The sequence below is a fragment of the Neopelma chrysocephalum genome, unplaced genomic scaffold (genome assembly GCF_003984885.1).
Source record: "Neopelma chrysocephalum unplaced genomic scaffold, ASM398488v2 Primary Assembly neopelma1_143, whole genome shotgun sequence".
NCBI lineage: Eukaryota > Metazoa > Chordata > Aves > Passeriformes > Pipridae > Neopelma > Neopelma chrysocephalum.
The window spans coordinates 2,275,289-2,295,423 of record NW_020897805.1 but is presented as its reverse complement, the minus strand read 5'-3'; the positions used below and the strand labels follow the sequence as shown (position 1 = coordinate 2,295,423).

Here is a 20,135-nt window from a genome sequence, read left to right as displayed (position 1 = left end):
AAAAATCAAATTTTATTGTCTGTACTATGTGACTGTACTGCAGGCCCATCACTGAAATTTCCCGCATGCTGTTGCTGTGGCTGCCTAATTTGTGAAGCCACATCCAGCAAAATTCAATGCAATTAACAGCAATACATGTAACGCTTGTAAGGTGTTTTGTTTTTTTTCTTCTTAAGTACTACCTTTACAGTATTTTCTCTTTCCTTTGCAGTATTCACAACTGTCACATTGATGTCACATGAATAACAGCTTTAAGGCAGGTACTTTTTTAAAAAGTTCAGTTTCTCTTGCCCTTTGCACAATTCAGTCTGTAATTATACATTAATTTTACTGTTACTGTAAGATTGCTTCCCCAGGTTATACAGTTTCATTAATTCATCAGGTCCTAATAGATGGCAAGAAAGTAATGATAGATTTGATATTTTCCATTTATTGAACCCAAGGTGGAAATGTGTGCTTTCTTTTGATCTCTTCCAGTATGGTATTACACATGCAACAATGGATTCCCCACTGAGAAAGAAAAAGAAGAAATGCTGAACCTCCTTTCCTTTTCACACACTCAAAATCTTAGTCTTCCTAAGAAGTAATATCTATTATTAGCATGACAGTGGTGACCAGCATCTCAAATAAGTTAATATGGTTTGAATTAAAGGATTACCTTTTAAGACACTCTTTCCATGTCTTTTAGTATGTCATAAGAACTCAGGTGAGTTAAACCCATTTCTGCAGACTCTTCTGCTTATGAAAATCTCCATTGTCTTTAGGGCCATAATTTCTCTCTGTCCCAGATGACCAGATAAATAAATTGTCCTTTTCTCACACGTCTTTTAACGAAGCAAAGAAATCCTCTCTTTCCTTCCACTGAAGTAAGTGAGATGTGCAAATACAGAAGTGATAGGCTTTGGTAGAAAAAGGGAGAACACTTTGTGCCTACAAAAAGCGTGGCTGCAATGCAGCCTCTGCCACAGCATCTTTTGGAGAGTCCTGTATCCTGCGCTCAGGGTACATGGTCCTGCAGCTCCAAGTGGCAGGAGCAGTAGAACAGAACTATTTACAAAGAGCTTCATGAACTTGCAGCTGTCTGAAATTATAAGGTGTTTGGCTAATATTAATACTTCATTGGAGTGCGTGTGTCTGGTCAGCTCTACGCAATAGCCTCCACTTTACAGTAGTTATTCTCAGTATTAGATACCTCAGCAAAGAAGAATTATGTTTTCTAGGCAAATACACTTGACTGTGATTAATTATTTTTCCCTGGAATGACCTGATATTGTTCCTTTACTACACCACTTTCTAATTTTTCTGAGTAAAAGCTAATTAGGTGCCTGAGAAAATTTACAGAAATGCTGTATTCATATATTGCATAAACTGGATTGTATTACTGTCTCGGTCCTGTGAAGATGTAAGCATATGTTGAAATTTAAGGTTTAGAGTCTCTTTTATCAGCTTCTGGAGGATTGGAGGCCGCTGTTGGTCAGTGGATGTTCTGCACTTCCCTCTTATCAAGCATTAACTTTGGGTAATCTAAGGAGTAAGCAATGGATGATTGAAGCTTAAAAAAAAAATTTTTTTTCTTTCTGTGGTAATGTCTACCTTAAACATAAACTTTAAATTTGTCATGGATTTGTTGTAGAATGGTATTACTGTACTGATAGCTCCAGTGTGCAGGTGACTGGCACAGATGGAATAAATTTCACACCCAAGAAATGACAACCCAGGGGAAAGACAGAGCAGATTACTAAGGTGTTATGGCAGTGTAACTTCTCCAGGACAGCCTGTCAATGTGCCTTGCCATTTTAAAGATGACTTCTGCCATGAAACTGGGTTAGGTTCTGTTTAGTTCTGTGCCTTGGCTGGCTGTGTTTTGGGAACTGCAACAAGACCAACGCTTCAGAATTTTTATACTGAACTGACTCATCACCAGTCACTATCTGAGCTAGATGGGAGCAGCCTATTACAACTGGAAAATTTAAATCACAATTGTCTTCCTTCTCCTGAATGTGAACTTTGTTTCATCCCACACCACCACTTGGTTCCTAGCTGCCCTTCTATAGTTGTGTTCTGTTGTTAAAATAAGTGGGGCTTAGGTCTGCAGAGCATGCTGCTACCTAATCACTGTTTCCTTTGGGGTTTCTTGCTAGAAGTTCTACTGGGAAACCAAGAGTGCAAATGTAGTTTATTTTTGTCATCTTCTCAGTTACTGTGTCAACTGCTCTGAAGCCAAAACATTTTATTAACTGCACTGCATTCTGAAGTGGTTTATTGTGGAGTATCACAATAGTTGTAACAACAAAATTTAAGGAATTTTTTAAGAATGTGAAACATGTAGGAAAGACAGGTAAGCATATTAAATTTATATGTGTGTGTATTTATTCTAGAAATTGCTATTTACGCATAGGGTTCAAAAAAACAGGTTTTCCAACTTTTCTTCTGAGAAATTGCAGACAAAAATGTATTATCATGTATATGTAAAGCATGTATGATAGTGTATGTGTAGTTAAAGTTATACAGTCTATTCACAGTAAATGCAAACAAAGTCTTTCTATTATTGTGCTAACATTACTATGAACCTACAATAGACTTTGTTTTTAATAAAGCTAAAGGTAGTTTTCAGGAGCTTCTGTATAATTGGATAGATGAGTTCCACTACAAAAAAATATTGAAAAAACTATTCCTATAAATCCCACCAAGTATGATGGGGTTTATGGCAGTGTGCTTTTAAATAACATTTTTAGGCAATGGGAGATGTATACTTGTGTTCTGAGTATATGTATGCTGGCTCAGAGCTTGTCAATATAATTAACTACCTGGTAAACAATCCAAGTGCTTTATTCACAGTAGGTGACCATCTTAATAGTCTAAACATTCATTTTATCAATAATGATTTTGGTTAATATTTATGATCATTTCTACACACAGACAGGGAAATTGAGGCAAATAAACTGAAGATGTTAAATGTATTTAAGTTAAGATTATTAAGCCTCATGTGGAGGCTGTCATTCAGCTTTAAATGGCCTTTGCTGCACCATGATTCCTTTCCAAAAAAATGCTCTGTGAGAGCAGTAAAAGTCTTGTCTTCAAGCAGTTTACAGAGCTGCTGCATCTACCAGCTGAGACGTGGCAACTAACTTTTTGCATGGTCTTTATGCATTTTTTTTAAAAAAGGGAAAGGCTGATTTCAATTATTCTTGTTGATCAGTTTAAGCTTTCCCTATTTTACTTTACACTGAAATGAACAAATATCTCAGTTGAGATAAGTAAGGTCTCACCATTTTTTGTCTGCTTTGCAAGAACACATTTTGATAGTCAGTTCTTGATTAAGTATTTTTGCATGCAATTATATTCAATTCCATTTCAAGGACTCCTGTATCCAAATCAGCCCATAAGATGACCTATGAAATACTTACCTTTTTTTTTTTTGGCTACATGTTTATCAGTGCCTCTGTAGGCTTTTTGCCTGTCTGGTAATATTAGATGCTTGTACGTATCAACTCCTTTCCTAATAGTTCTTCATATTAGATTTGATTTACTAAATTATTAAAGCATCTGTGTATTGGTAAGTGTAAGATTAGTCAGAGATTTTAAGTGTTTTGCTGGTTTGGAGTCCCGTGAGTTATTTATTTCCCTGCAGCAGAATGAAAAGGCTCAGGGGTCTTTGCAATTTTGTATATGTTCAAACTCACCACAAAACCAAAGCCAAGACTGGCCAAAATTGGATAAAATTAAATAGCACTATATCTAAAAATAATGAACTCTTTGAATACATGCCTGTATGTATTTGCCTTTTAACTGGATTGTCGTGAAGATCTTAATCATTTTCATAGATTCTTTATGGCATATATAATTATCTGGTTTAGTGTGCCTGCTAAGGATTTGTAGCCATATATTAGTACATATAGGAGGTTACTGACATCAATAAGTACTAAATGGCCAAATTAGACAAAACTTGGAAGATAAATTGCTAGACAGCACTGAAATTTTGTATATACTGATGAACTCCCTCCATATACAGTGGAGATATAAATCCACAGAATAAACGTACTTTTTTAACATACTTTTGAGTGTCTTGTCTGTGTCATATTCATTAATACATCTTGACTAAAACTCTTTAAGTGTCCCAGAGGAGCTTCAAGTAATTACAATAAAGACAGTTAACCTAATGCAAAAATAATTCTTTCTTCCTGCCCCCAAATCCTGAACTTGCAGTTATTTTCATATAATTGGACCTTGTACTTGCAGAAAATTAAGTAGGACTCACTGTAAGATTGCTCTGTGAATCTTTTTGTTCTCTGTTCCTCATAAAATGCAGTGGTGTCACAGAGAGGACAGTATGTCTTCAACGCTGTGCCACCCGTAAGTTTAAAGATCATTAGGATTGTAGTGAGAGTTTTATCCTGTAGCAAAGGGAAGAATCCAGAATTACATCAATTTGTGCTACACTTCTGGTCTTGAAAAAACTGTCCTTGTTACATGTTATGTCCATAAGATTTGTTCTAGAATATGTCCAAAGCATACTGAAAACATGCTCATCTTTCTCTTAGTCTCCTCTATAGCCAGATTCATAGCTATTAAGTATTAAATTGTGAATCTCTTACCCACAGAGAAGATCTCTGTGCTTTGCCTTGCTTTCCTGTAGGGATCAAGTGTTAGTGGACTGGCATTTTGCCCATTACACAGGTGACATTGCCATGCAAGTATTCAGAGATAGGAATGAGAAGTTCATAAATCCTATCCTAAAGGAACTTAGCTATAAACTATTAGTTCTGTTAAAATATTTCCAAATCATTCCTATTTAAGGTATTATATGTTCAATATAATATCGTGTTTTCAGTCCACTTACAAAAAACAACAGTTGATTAATTAAAAGATTAACATTTTTTGAAACTAGGATATGTTTGGGTTCTACTGTTTTGGAGCTGCTGGAAGATGAGAAGCAAAAATTAAGGGCTACTAAGTTTGCTGCAGATGCCCTATAATGCCAGGGGTGAAATGAAATTCCTGTGTACATTTTGGACACTGTGTATAGAAAAATGTCCCTCATGCCAGGCAACAGTATTTTCCATGTGAGTGTGTCATTCTTTACTGCTGTACCCTGTACCAGCACTGCCAATTCCATGTGGTACACAGGGGTGAAGTGTGCAAACCGCTGCCAAAGGAGGGCAATGGCCTCAGCAACATCCCCCTGTGCAAAGCACGCTGTGCTTGTGAAACGTTTTGTCCTGAGACAAACTTTCTGCATTCATCACAGTTCCCCTCACGAAGCAGTTAGCCGAGCTTATACTCACATTTTTCACTCATGCTGTATTTGATTTACATCAGCTGAAGGAAATGGTACTGTGCAACAGTGACTCTGGAATTTAAACAGCAACCCACAAGGGATCTCCATGCTGAAGGCCAGCTTCCAAATACGGGAGAAGAGAAGCAACCGTAGTAGCCTGGGAAGCCATCCTCAGCACAGCAAGGGACAAAATAGTTGGGAGTACATGAGCTTTTTGGAATTTGTTCAGAAGGGTAACGGCGGTAATGCTTTAATCTGAGTGAGGGAATGAAATACAAATACTGTGATAGCAGAAAGAAACGCTGTTGTGTGTTAACTGCTAGGGCCACCTGAACAACAGAAGTGCAGCTATTTTTTTAGTTCTATTTTTCAGCAGGTAATAGTGCACTTACTCCAAATCCAAATGTGTATCCAGACTCTGCCAATACTAATCTGTTGGATTCACAGTTTTATCAGGAAGATTCATAAGAAGAACATTAATAAGAAGATTAGTGGGGCTCAGTGCCAGGTCTGTTTGAAATTCTGCCCAAACAGTTTTCTCAACAGAACTAAACTCAACAATATTTAGACCTCACATTCTGCAAATTCTTATTCAAAGGCTTAGGAAGAACTTCTAATATACACTTACTATAGGCCCAAGAAAATACAGGTTCAAAAGATTCTGCGAGCTGGTAGATTCAATTTTGTTTAGCTGTTGCAGATTTTTCAGGCTTCTGATTTCCTTGAACAGCAGTAGCTGTGTATCAGCCAGACACGTAGAGAAGCAGTGGCCTACAGGCCAAAGGAGTATGGAGTCAAACCAGCAAGGGCAACTCTGACAGAGTAGAGGCGTATAAAGTGGCTCACTTTTCTAGTGGGCCACGGTTTACAGAATTCTTTGTAAATGATATCTTTGTTGGCTACATTATAGACAAGGTTTAGGACCTTTCATTAGCATGAGGATAAAGCTGGCTTTTAGTAACAAACAAGGAAAATGAAGTCAATGTCTTATAAATTGAAATGCCATGAGAAAAGCCCTCTTATGGATGTGGGCTTTTTATGAAGGAAAATAATTTGCAGGCTGCTTTCCCTACTCTTTGGGAAAGAGCTGTGAATTTTCTAGAATAGGTCAGGCAAGAATGGCTGTGAAAGAGAAGACAGGGTGATTGTCCTGGGACACTGTTACGGTGAATGTGGGAGTAATAGATTCTATTTTTCTTTTCAAATTGCCTAAAGGAAGTATCCTGTGTTCTGTTAGCAAAAGAGACTTGATTGCACTGTGTTTTAAACTTCTTGAACCGACTCTGATGTCTGAACAACAATTGAATTTGAGTTTCTTTAAGGTGGTATGGTGGTATATATGAGAGTATATTATTTATATCTCATTAGGCAAAAGCATCAACAATTTTCAGGTTCTAAACAACTTCTTGTGTGCCTTCATGCTTTTCCTCTACTACTACTGCCTGCCAAAATAAAGATATCACGTGCAAGTTGTAGTGGGAAGGTTTCCTAGATTTCAAGTCACAAGTCTCAAATTAGGAGTGTAATGTTAAAATTGAGTCATACTGATTCAGCTACTGTGTGATCAGTGAAAGATTAGTAGGAGTGCTACTGAATTACACCATTAGCAACCTCTCTGGATAATCTGTTCCAGTGCACAGTTACCCTCACAATGAAGAAATTTTTCCTCATGTTCAGGTGGAATTTCCTGTGCATCAGTTTCTGCCCATGGCCTCCTGTCCTATTGCTTGGCACCACCAAGAAGAGCCTGGTCCATCCTCTTGGCACCCCTCCCTTCAGATACTTGTATATGTTGATGAGGTCCCCTCTCAGTCAGCTCTTCTCGAGTCTGAACAAGGCCCAGCTCCCTCAGATAGAAGAGAGACACTTCAATCCCTTGATCATCCTTGTCACCCTCCACTGGAGCTCTCCCGGAGCTCCATGTCTCTCTTGTACTGGGGAGCCCAGATTTGGACACAGCACTGCAGATGTGGCCTCACTAGGGCTGAGTAGAGGAGCAGGGTCACCTCCCTCAACCTTCTAGCAATGCTCTTCCTAATACACACCAGGGTACCATTGGCCCTCTTGGCCACAAAGGCACTGCAGGCTCATGGACAGTTTGTTGTCCACCAGGACCCCCAGGTCCTTCTCTGCAAAGTTACTTTCCGGCAGGTCAGATCCCAGCCTGTACTGGTGACAGTAATTATGGCACTCTATGAAATATTTTCCTTACATCTCCTTCATGTAAGTTGGGAGTACGCTCGTGACAATTCTCTTCCAAAAAACCAAGCCTGGAAACAACTTCCCGTGGCTTCCTGCAAGCCTATTTTCAATCTAAATATCTTTAACTAACATAGCCTAAAAATGCCATATGTCTTTAATTAGGTTTGCATTTCTCTTGGAGACTGAGAGCAAGGGCAGAGAGAACATAATGCAATAGAAACCCTGGGAAAATTAGATCCGAAAATGAGATAAAGAAAACAGATTCTGAACAAAGGACTGAGACAGGGAGAAAATTTATTTTGGGAACATCACCTAAGCCTTCTACTGACTACTTTGTGTATCTGAGAGATTTCAAGAAAGGAGGAGATTTTATTTAGTCCATGAAATGACAGTGACCATAGACTTCCTTTTAGCAAAGGAAACATGCCTTCTACATTTTACTTTCAAATTAAAGATGAAAAATGTGGGTTTAAACTGAAGCAAAACATTTTAAGAAATTACACACACACACACACATCTGAGTTTATACAGTTCATGTGTCCACAGCACAAAACCCTTGGGATGTCAGCTTCCTTCTGCTGCTGTAGGAAACCAGTACTTCTATAACTTTCAGGAAGAGTTAAAAATAATCTCACTAAATGTATTTCCAAATGTGAGTATCAGCAGGGAAGGTCGTTTGCTGCACTGGCTGTTGTCAAGAAGGCTCTGTACAGACAACGTGTTTCTGAGGTCTAGTTGTGGCTCTTGATGGTTACAAGTGTATCACTGTGGCAAAGTTGCTTTCCAAACTGTGCAGCTGAGAAATAACTGGGAATAGCTGGGAATAACACAGTAATCTTCACTAAAGTACACAGGATCAATGTTGGTTTAATATCTGAAGTAGAAAGAGAATCGTGGTTCCTGGATTTGCAAGGCCCAAACCCCAAAAGCAAGTACCTTTCAAGTGGCTGTAGAAAGAACTCCAACACTCTGGGGACCCCTTTGATTGCATGTCAGATGTCCAATGCCAAGCTGAGGTGTAAATGTAAATTGCCACACATCTCCCAGACAGACCTTCCAGTGCAAGAGCAGATGGCATTGCATGATGTCTTTCTTACACAGATTGTGAAAGAGGGATTATTATGCCCAATGACACTGATCAACAGGGTAACACAACAAATAACATGATCTTTGGATTTGTGGATTTGTGTTTAGGCTTTAAGAAAATTTATGTCCCATTCCACACTAACAAACAAGTATCATTAGTCTTCTTCAAAACAAAAAAAAAAGTGAGTACAAAAAACCCCCATGAATATATTTTTAAGAAATAATAATATCACAGATACAAAATTCCAAAGCAGATATGCTGATTATAGTAGTGAGCGACCTGTGTCCTTTTTTCACAAAACCTTTAGTGCATGCAAGCAGATGAGCACAGAGGTGCTGTATGAGAGGGGGACCATGGCCTGTGCATTGAAATCCAGCAGGCCACACTGAACAGTGCAGCAGTCTGCACCACTGCAGAGGGACGGAGGAACTGTAAATTACTCTATCCTGGCTGCTGCCGTTCTGCTCTCTTCATCACCTACAAAATAGGAAGGAGTAGAGTTGCAACCCAGACCTGACCTTGGCTTATGTCTCTAAGAAAACATTAAGTAAAACTAAAAAAGAAACCACACAAACAAACCAACAAACAAGAAAAAAGAACAACCAAACCCAACTCACAAACAAACAAAAAAAGCAAAGTCCACCTAACCCATAAACAGCCCAAGGTGTTGAATCTGCATAGTTTAGCTTCTGCTCAGGGTCTCTCCAGTATAGGATTGTAGTTGCAGAAGCTGCATAAAGGCAAGGACTTGTGAGGTCCAGGAGTAGAACAAGAGGGAGTGTGGACATGCAGGGAGCAGAGGGAGAAATCACTAGTAGATGCAGGACCAGAAGAACAGCAGCTGACAGAGGCCAAGGGTTGAGGTGCCTTGTCACAGAAGAGCTATGTAAAGAATCTTGCCCAGCACCTGTCCATAGTGTCCCAGGCTTGGTTGTTCTGTAACAACATCTAAAGCTGCCAAAATATATTAGGGGAAAAAAAAAAGAGGAAAAAATTTAAAAACCAGAAAAACAAACAAAAAGAAGGAGAAGAAAAAATAGAACAAGAAAAGAGAAATAAAAATAAAAAAGAGTAAAGAGAAGAAGACGATAACGATGGCATTCATTTGGAAAGAGTCATTTAGGAAAGGTTCAACTCTGTCACAGAGGAAGGAAAGAAATAGCCATTATGATAAAATAATTTGGTTTTTTTCTGATAACTAAATAATTTAAAAGTACATGTAAACATAAACTGAGTTATATTTAAAATGGTGATAATGGCCTACAATCAGCTTTGAGCCTGCAACAAAACATGTTAAATACTCTTAAGTTACGGCTTACTTTCAGTACATTTGAATGTATAGACACTGCAGAAGCATTCCAGGGAATTACCCGTGCAGCTGATAGTAACTGCAGGATGGAGAACTGTGCTTCTTTGCTCCGCATCCAATGTGTGGCTCTCCCACCTCATCCAAGACCAGAAGAGTTTTGTTTCTTTCTACTGTGCTGTTTCCCCTTCTGCTCTCTATAGACTGAATTTTGAGCAGGGCAATACATAGGAAACAAGGTGTCACTGCCCCCCTGGCCTACAAAATTAAAGAGGTGGCAGCTGACACCTTAGAAATGTATTTTCTTGCAGTTGCTGTGGTCAGAATGTAGCTTTTACAGTGAGAAGAGGTAATTTGGCACTACTGCTAGTGCTACTGTAAATGTTTCCATATGCATGGAATGCTCCAGAGCTTCATGAAAATCTCCAGGATGTTTCTCCTTTCTCATTTTCCATTCCCAGCTAACACCCTACAGCGACACTAAGTTCAGACTTGTTAGTATTCCAGAAGTAGAGAAAGATACTTTTATTTGATATAAGAAATAGAAAGTACTTCCTATTTACATTTTCCTAGGAGCACAAATACTTAGACAGAATTTTCACAGGAAGGTAGCTGTTGTCATATAGATCAGACCACTGCCTGTTCAAGTCCAATCAAATTGTGGCCAATCCTGACACTTTCAGAAGAAGATGTAAGAAACCCTACTTAGAATTCTCGCCCAAGGTTTTTTTCACCCCAGTAATGTGGCAGTGAATTTCTCCACACTTTTCTTGTAACCTGTAACTCATTTTGGACATAAAATAGTGCTGGGTCGGAATTTAGATGTATGAATTCCCCTACACATGAAAATCTCACTAGGGTGGGATTTTACAGGCCACATGATTCACATACTGGCAAAAATGACATTCATAAGTATTCAGACTTACAAAACTGCTGAGCTCACAGAACTCCCATTGTAGTCTGCAAGAAATACAGATATAACACATAATTATATGAGACTATCAATAGTAAATACTCCTATCTTTTTGCTGCCAAAAATTACTGTTATTAAGTAACTGGAGGTATTGTTTAGCAGAGTAGTAGTATCAATTTATCTGCTGGATGGTTGTGGATGATCTGTTTTCTCTGCATATAATGGTATTACTTATATCTATTGATGCTTTTTGCAAGTTCATTCAGCTCTATATTTTTCAAAGGATGGGTTAGATATTAGCTAATGTGTAGTTCTCCCTTCTGAGGTTGGCATGGAATAAGTCCTTATTTTAGAAAAGAAGGAACTGAGACTATCTGAAAATAAATAAACATTTTTTCATTCTTTAGTAGTGCCTGGAAGTTGCCAAATCATATTTTTAGGCTTAGTCTGTGGCTGCCTCTTTTTGAGCTATTTGAGAGCACTGTTTCTATGTGCTTTTATTTTATGTGATTTGAAATGAACACAGTAATTACACAACTGAGTGCTAACAGACTCAGAGGTGTTAAGAGGTGGTCTCAGAATTAGTTTCCCAGTTCAATGCTATCATGAGTTTTAGCCAGTGGTCTTGGATACAGCTCTGAATTAGCACCATAGTACACTGTTAGTTCTATTCTGCCAATTCTGGGTATTCTAAGCTAATTCTTTTAACTTCTATAGCTCCAGTAATATACACAGCGAAGAATCCATTCTCTTGAATTCTTAACTTTAGGAGTTAGATTTCAGATAGAGATGATGTGATACTACTTATGTCTTGGCAATCTCTTTTTCTCCATGCTCCCATTCTTGAAATGTTTGGCATAGTTATAGCTTTCTTACATGGGGTGATTTATTTACTCTGTAAATTATACTACTGTAAGACTTCTGGATATCTCTCAACTGTTTATAGGAATATTTGAACATGTGGGAGAATACTTAAAGTAAGATACTAGTTGTATATACAAACAAGACCAGAAAAAGGTGGAACTTATACACAAAGAAATATCTTTGCTGAAATCCTCATGTCACTAAATTAAGTAATAGAATGCACACCTATTTTAATAGAGCAAAGAAAAAAAATAGACCTGGAAAAAAAATCTCTTTTCCCTTTTTCCCTGTTTTATCATTACCAGAATTAACGCATCAGAATTATATTTTTAGATATGTGCACATTATTCCCAAACACATTCAGTCTAGATTTAAACACTCTTGAAAGTCCAGAGGTGTTCCTGGATATTTCAAAGGGAGCTGTGAAGCAGAGCAGGAGCTGCCCTAGTACTATGTACAGAAACACTCTGAACATGACTTAGTCTGTTTAAAACCAAATTCAACTTCTTGAAGCAAATGAATTTCTTTTGCTGTACAAGTTCAAGGTAGCTCAGCCAATAGATGTGGTGAACAGTGTCTGACCACAATGAACAGTGATATGGCAGACATGGTGCACAGTCTCGCTGCTTAGCAAACTGCACAGGGCTTGGTGTGCGTGAGGTACCTTTGCAAAGATCCACAAAGGAACAAGTAAGGTATAGGAGGCTTTGTAACTGTGATGGAAGTTGGGGAATATCCATTCAGTCATGAGTGCTGTTGATGAGTTTTAACGTCTTCCAAAATGTCTTCCAGTCTGCAGAGCTTTCAGACACTCTGGGAGATGACAAGCAGCTCATATGGGCCTCTCAGACAGAATTTATATAGTCTGTGATATTCCAGCATGCTTTTTGGTAACAATAGTCTATTACTATTAAAAACCTGCTATTAGCATTCTCTTGAGAGGTGAGCATATTCCCTTGGTTATCTTTAAATCCCTGACAGGAAGTGCCTCAACTGCAGTTGAACGCAGTGCAGCCCATTTGTTAACAGTTTATAGAGTTGTCACAACGTACAGAGGAGAGCTGTAAACTTTTCCTAGCAGATCATTTATGCCCTCTCTCCTAGTAATTCTAGGAATAGTCTGCCCACTTCATGTGGGACAATATTAATTTTCTATTTGCTGAAGAACTGGCCATACCAAGCAGCACATAGAAAACTAGCAGAAAGACAAATATTTCTTCTTGCAGTAGAAATTGTATATAGTTACCATGAAAAAGTCAGTAAGGTGGTGTAAACTGTTGTTATATTTGCGTGTTGTCATCTGCAAAGACAAAAAGACCTTGTCTTTATTTGGAATTAGGCCTGCAGACAGTGAGGTAGAGGAAACTTGCCGTTTTGTAAGAGAGACAGCAAACAGGTGCTTTTCTCAATCCTGGTGTAATCTCTGCTCACACGACTTTTTGTCCCTTTTTCTTGTGAGTTTACCTTGTGCAGGAACACCAGGAGCTGCCACTGTGGTTACCAGATGAGATGGTGCCTTAGATTTTAAATGGTCTGCAGTGTTGCAACGTGGGCTGTGGCACAAAGTTTTTAAGAGCAACACCCCAAGGTGTGAAACTCATTGTCAGCAAGACAGGAGTTCTCAGTTCAAAGTATTTATGTAAAGTAAAAATTTTTTAAAAGGAGTAAAAATTAATCACTTGCATGAAAGCTAATTTAAAATCCCCTTTTAAAACTGATCACCTTTAACCTGTTCAGAAATACAGGAACAGTTCATAGCTCTCACTGAGAACTCAGCGACAGGTTCTCCTTAGTGGAAAAAACAAGATTTGGGATCTTGTAGCATCAAATCCTAACTTTTCACCCCACTAAGTCATCTGTGAAAATACTTTCTGTGATCTAAAATAAGACAGGCTGACCGGAAGTACAAAGCTGCTGTTTTTCTGTGGGAAACTAAATGCAGATTCAGACTTCCTTGAGTCAGACATTTTGCACTGTTTATTTGGAAAGACCTGGATTTCTGTTGTTTTGTCTCTGTAAGTCATACAAGAAGAAAATTCTTCAGAATGTGATAGCTACATGGAGAAGAATCCCTTTTCCTTGCTCTGTTTCACTGGGCTGTCACTGGCTGTGTAACTGGCACATGCCCAAATGGACTGTCCTGTCCCTGAGGAAAGCCTTGGGGGAAGAGTTGCTAGAGATATTTAAATTTTGGGTTGTTTCTGTTTTCCTTTATCTATTGTCAAAAATATTATGCTTGTATCTCTCTTAGGCTAATCTACTAGAGAAGCTTCACCACTGTTTGTTGTTGTGCTGACATGCTCTGCCCATGTGAAAGAGTATATATATCAGTACTGAATTATTTCTGAGGTTTTACTTGCTAAATTTTTCCCTACGATGTTAAAGACTAGTTCAGGAATCTATTGTGTCTTGACACCACTGTGCATCAGTGGTTGCAGGTTGTTTCTTATTTTGGGGGAGAAAATGAAAGGTGGGAAAGTGGGACATCTGTTAAAATTCCTAGAAAAGTATGTCTTGGTTGGTACAGCACTGAGGGCTCTTGAAGATAACTCAGCAGTTATACTGCTGGGTGTCAAGCTGAGGAAATGTTGGGGAGGTCACACTACTGGGAACTGTAGGAAACATACATGAGGAGTAGGGATGAGCCCATGTGTTGGTACAGTCTTCACTTTGTCATAGTGTAGCTTCTGGATTGTTAACAGTCAAAACTGCCCTCCACCTTCTTCCTCACTGTATTGTGTACAGCTAAGCTACACTCTCTCCAGTGATTTTTTGATTCTCGCTGTTATACATTGCTAGGAAATTTTCTTGAGCTGCCACATCCTAAGATAAAAAATTATTCTTCCCACTCTCCAGCCCTATCCTTTCCAATAGGGAATATTTTATGTAAAAACCAAAACATTTTCAATTACTTTTCATAGCATATCTCATAAATAGGTGGTTATATACTGCTGTGGCTCTTTTTCTGTATACATACATTTAACTTACCTTCAGTGTAAGGTAAGAGCAAGATCTCATCATGTGATGCTTATCTTGTACTGCACTTTTTTTTTATTTTTGCAGAACAATGCTAGTGTACAGCTAGTGCACAGTTATCCAAAATATTGTAATTACTTTGTCTGTCATATCCCTCAGTGATAATAGCAATCTCTGCATTAAACAGAACTGTTGTTAGTATGTTTCCTAATATTTAAATGCATGATTTTATGACCCCAATAACCAAATAATGCTTAAACTCAGATAAGTTTGACTCAAGGAATTCTAGAATCTCATGACATAATGCTGAAAAAAACCAGAGAACGTTTTATATATATACATATACCTCATGTAAATTTTAAAATGTTATTTCTTTCAATTTAAAAACTGTAAATTCATAAAAGCTTGATAAGACAGGCAAGAACTGGGAGCTCAGTACAGGGAACAGTTGACTTGTTTCAGTAATAAGCCATCTGCTTAATTTGATATGATGATTTAGTATCATGATAGTTAGGGCAATAGGAGTATCCTTTAAAAAATATTGTCCTGATATAGGTCCATTCTCTCCCTGCCACATCTTGAAATCTTTCACAAAACTCTTGCAGGTAACTTGAGAATAACCTGAGAGCAAGACCTGTAATGCAAGAACACATGAGTGAATCACACAGTGATCAGCAAGTGTGACTATCCCAGTGATCACTGTTATGATCTTGTGACCAGCAGGGGGGAGAAGCTTGGCTTAAACATAGAAACTGAGACAAACATTTTCTTACCTTCTGGAAAGCAGAGCCTGCTGCTCCTATTCTATGATGTCTTCCTTATTGTGACAAATATCTTGAGATTACACAGAGAGCACAAACATTTATTTCAGGTAAAATAAAAACCTTAAGAGTCCAGATTTTTGTTGTCTCCTTCCAGCTCCGCCTCTGATGTCTGTCTATTATCGGACATCTCAGCCTCCATGGCTGAAACAGTTGTAATCTTTACACAGCTCAGAGCAATGAGTCACATCTTGGTTCTGTCCAGTAAAGCACATAGAGTTCATCATGAAATACAGAGTTATTTCCAGACAGGGCCCCTCTCTGAAAAATGTTAACAGGTGGAAGCCCTAGTAGATAACTTAACGTCTGCTCTTCAAGAGAGGGTTATTTTTACCACCAGCCTGAGTTTGGTGAGTGCAAGTGTGCCGTGCAATGATATACAGAAAGCATTTATAGCTGGAGTGGTCTGGACCTGTCCCTCCTCATTTTTAAAGCAGAAGAGGCAAACAGTCTGATAATGTGTAGGCATTTGTGTATTCATAACACCTACATAAGGACATTATTTGATTTCTAGGCACAGAATTAATTTGATCACTTAGGCAGAGAACTGGATTGGGAATAATGAGAACTAAATACCAAGTTCCATGGGTGCTTTGATGAAAAGAATCATACAGAAATATTTTGAATGAAAATGCAACTTGTCTTTGTAGGGTTACCGGTGACAATAAGTTTACAGCCATGTGAACATAGCTAGAATTTCATGTGCTTATACATAGGAAATCATCTAAGGATAAAGGTATTTTTCTGCCTCCATCACTTTTTTGCTTGAGGAAAGATTATTAACTTGTAGCTTCTCAGAAAAATTTTTTCCTAGTGTCTAGCTTTGATTTTTTACACTTGGAGAAACATGCTTGCTCATGAAACTGAATAACTTTTGTGAAGAAAGTTGAGGTGGTAATTGGATGCAATAGTCTTGTCTGACTGCTTAGCTGAGGAAGAAGGAGACTCGATTGCTTGTGGAATTCCCTCTGTCTCAGCCCAAGTGGATGGGCAGTGACCTGCATCTGCCCCCGGCCTGGCAGCTCCGCTCATGACTCATCACAGGGACTTCAGTGCCTTTGACACCACTGTCTGCTGAAGTACGTGAGGCCCACCAGTGTCCCCTGGGTGTCTAGGATAGCAATGCCTTACAAAAGCATGATACATTCCTCATGTGTCCCTGAGAGAAAGAAGTCCAGCTTTATCTGGGTCAAGTTCTATGGAGAAGGACTGTAGAAAAGAAAGCCCATGACAACAATGTAAAATGATAAGTCACACTATGGTATAAAGAGTTTAGGTTTAGGAATGAGGAATTCAGTGATAAATCGCATGAACTCTCCTTCCCACTTACTGAATACATTATGTGTTTTTAGACAATTCTGCATTAGTAATACTATACAAATCTGCTTTTATTGGATTATGGACTGTATTGTGTATCCACAATTGAAAAAAGGGAGGCTGTGCTCCCCACAAGCTCTTCTATCTGGGCCACTACTATCTCTTATTGTAAGAGAACTACTCTGTATATTTTCATTGCTTTGTCTTTTCTGAGACCTCCAGTATGCCAGAATGCCAAATAGAGTCATGTTTTTGATGAGTATCTTTTCTCTAGAAACTGGGCTGAGAGCCACAGACTTACTTCCAGTGAACCACCAAAGCTTCTTTTAATTTGATGACCTAAGTTGCTGTTGAATTTGGATGAACTCAGACAAGTTTATATGTGAAAGTGTCTGTCTTTCATTGCTAATCCTTTGAGCTATTCAGTCCTCTTAAATCCTCTTTTTTTTTAGGCTTAAAAAGGTTAGATCTCCATCCAGACACTTTCAATGTTCTGTTTTCAGGACTTAAAAACTCATTTCAAGGCTTTTCCCGTATTTAAGACAATACTGAAAACTGCAAAGAAATTTTTTAAGTAAAGATTTTTGCAACATCAGCCAGCAGACAGTAGTCTTTTTTTATTGAGGTATAGATGTACTTAATTAACCAGAGTACGTTGTTCACATATTTTAAAATCACCTTTTCTAGGAAGAGACATGAAACATATTCAGGTTACACAATGTCTTGCTTAAAAAAATTCTTCATCAATAAAACATCACAAAATCTCCTTTCAAGAAAGAAGTCAGCAAATCATTTCATGATTTTCAAGGTAACATAACTAGAGATTGGAATACAGGACAATAGCAATGAAATGGAATAATGTGCCTGAGTTCAGAATAGTCAATGCTTCATATAAATAGGCTTTGAGACAGAGGTAGAAGAAAGTTTTGTGTCATGTACTCTTAGGTGTTGAGTGCGCTTTGACACTGCAGTCTTTTTGCCAAACCTGGACACTTGGAGGGGTCACTATTTCTAATACTATCACACTGGAGAGAAGTGAGAGTTCCCTGAATCAAGCTACTTCAAGCTATAAAATGTCTAAACTTCTCAAAAATTACTTCTCTCTTTACTTTTTTCTTTCTATTTTCAGTTCTTATTTAGTATATATTTGACACCAAGATCTTTGACGATTTTAACAGCCAAAAAAGTGAAAATAGAGAACGTGTAAGTATGGTTATTAAACCTGCGAAGTTCTACAGAGCTTCAGTGATACTTACTGTCTTCTGACAAAAGTGTCCCCCATCTTTATCTTAAAGCTTGTGGAATCGAGATGGCGATCATTAACTCTGGTAAATTTTAAGAAAGATAGACAGTGACATAAAAGGGTTTTTTTCTTATTTGTTTGTTTGTTTGTTTGTTTTAGTTAAAATCAGAAGTAGTTAAAATATGCAGAAAATATTTAGTTAAAATATGTAGAACATATGTTTCCATTAGGTTCTCAACAGCAGAAATTGCCATCTTTTACTGAACAAATTGCAACTTTCAACTTCTCATGGAAATTGCTCCTCTTTTAAGGTCACAAAGATTCAAATGTAATCAATCATCCTGGAAATGGGATCTGAGAATCTGAAATTGTCTGAACTTGTCAGCATAAGGAACTCTGTGCTTGCTTAGTGTGAAATAAAAATGTTCACAGCTACTATGAACAGTAGGAGATGGAAGTTACTTAATTTTTTCTCAACTTCAGAAAGTGTTTTAAGACACTCATATAAGTGCTGTACTCTGGTAACGTGGCATAGTGGTAGCATCTACTATCCTAATCTGATACTAAGTTCCTAGGTAAACACATTCCTATACCTTACCAGATATAAAAAAGGTATCAGGAAATGCCATATTCAAAAATGGAGAGGCGATTCAGCCTTTAACAGTCAGTCTGCATTTCTCTCTGGTGGAAATCAAGGATTTAAAGAAATTACCCTTAACCTTTTAGATTCCAGATAGATCTGCACTTAGCATGGACTTGCTTTTGTTTTAAATCCCTTCTCTGACAACTGCCCCTCTAACTACAGAATGCAAAATCTGATGCTTACAGATCCAAAAGCTACAATATGCTTTACATCCTGAAACAATGCTCTGTGCTAGCTATCAACTCTGTCATGGAGATGGTTGCTAAAACTCTTGACACTTTCCTCACTGTGCAACACAGTATTTTAAATAAAATAGTTCGGTTTAAGTCTTGCTAACAGATGCAAACAAATGAGAAGCAGAGCCTGACCTCCCTAGTGTGCTTTTTTCTTCCTGTGCCTCACACCACAAGCTTTAGTAAAATGCTTCCATGTATCACAAAGCCTCCCTTGTACAGATGAAGAGGGAATGCCCTGGTTTCCATGCACCCCGGGGGGCTCCCTGAAACACCCCCGTGTTGCCCTGTCTCGCTGGTGCCCTGGGAGCAGCCCCACTAAGCAGAACATCAGATTCGTTCCAGGCACTTCTGGCTGCCAGCACATTGTAGAACTAACTTGCAAGGAATGTTCCCCTTGGCAGGCAGCCTCCTCCTGGCATCAGTGCCAAATGATATCAACCGTAATTGTTGCTATTTATGATATTTCTTGTTGCTTTTATGAATCACTGCTAAGAAAGCTAGGTTATTCGAAATCTTTGAACAACTCGTACAGCGAGAAGCCTGATAATAGATAGAGGACAGTGAATTATTTTGAATTGATTCTACAGTTTTTTGAGCTGAGAGATAAAAGCATATTCTGCTTGAGGTGGGAGCTTCAAATCAAAAAACTGCTGAGTCTTAAGACTCCAAGCTTGGCACTGTCTTGCTCTGTGCCCTGGAGTTTCTTGAAAGTCTCCCTTCATTTTCTTTTACTTAGACTATTCGCTATTTTCTTTTAATTTTCTTTTTTTCAGCTGATTTGAAACTAATGTAAGCAAGCAGGCCCACATGCAAATAAATATTCCAGTATTGAGAATAATATCATCTGTATGTAATGGCTCTGACTGTGTGTAAGACTCTGAGCTTCTTTGTGTGTGGATGAAATCTATAGATAAAAATGGTAATTCTAGTTTTGACCAAAACTAACACACAATTAAAAATATAACAACAACTCTGTCCTATTTTTCTTTTCCCAAATAAGCAAAATGCAACTATATATGAAATTTCTGAGGTGAATGCTGCTGTAAGTGCCCAACAGATCTGATCCAGGTTTGCGCTTCCAGAAACCCTGGGCATGCTCGTTGTCAGAGGCATTCTGGAAAATGTTGAGTAAAACAGCTATGCATGCACAGTAATTCTGGCGTGTCCTAAAAGCAGGTGACTTTACTGTGCAAGTACAGTGTCATATTAGTGCAGGCAGCTTTTATCAGGAAATCCCAAGCAGAAATAT

The 20,135-nt window shown here is 38.2% G+C and overlaps 1 long non-coding RNA gene across 1 annotated transcript; it reads right to left on the bottom strand.

Moving 5' to 3' along the window:
* Window positions 1–8,685: 8,685 nt before the first annotated feature.
* Window positions 8,686–15,672, bottom strand: LOC113975704. The gene is made up of 3 exons (XR_003536894.1): window positions 15,400–15,672; window positions 10,800–10,833; window positions 8,686–9,044 (listed from the first exon to the last, which is right to left on the bottom strand). It is a non-coding gene; the product is annotated as an uncharacterized LOC113975704 (long non-coding RNA).
* Between the last annotated feature and the right edge of the window lie 4,463 nt (window positions 15,673–20,135).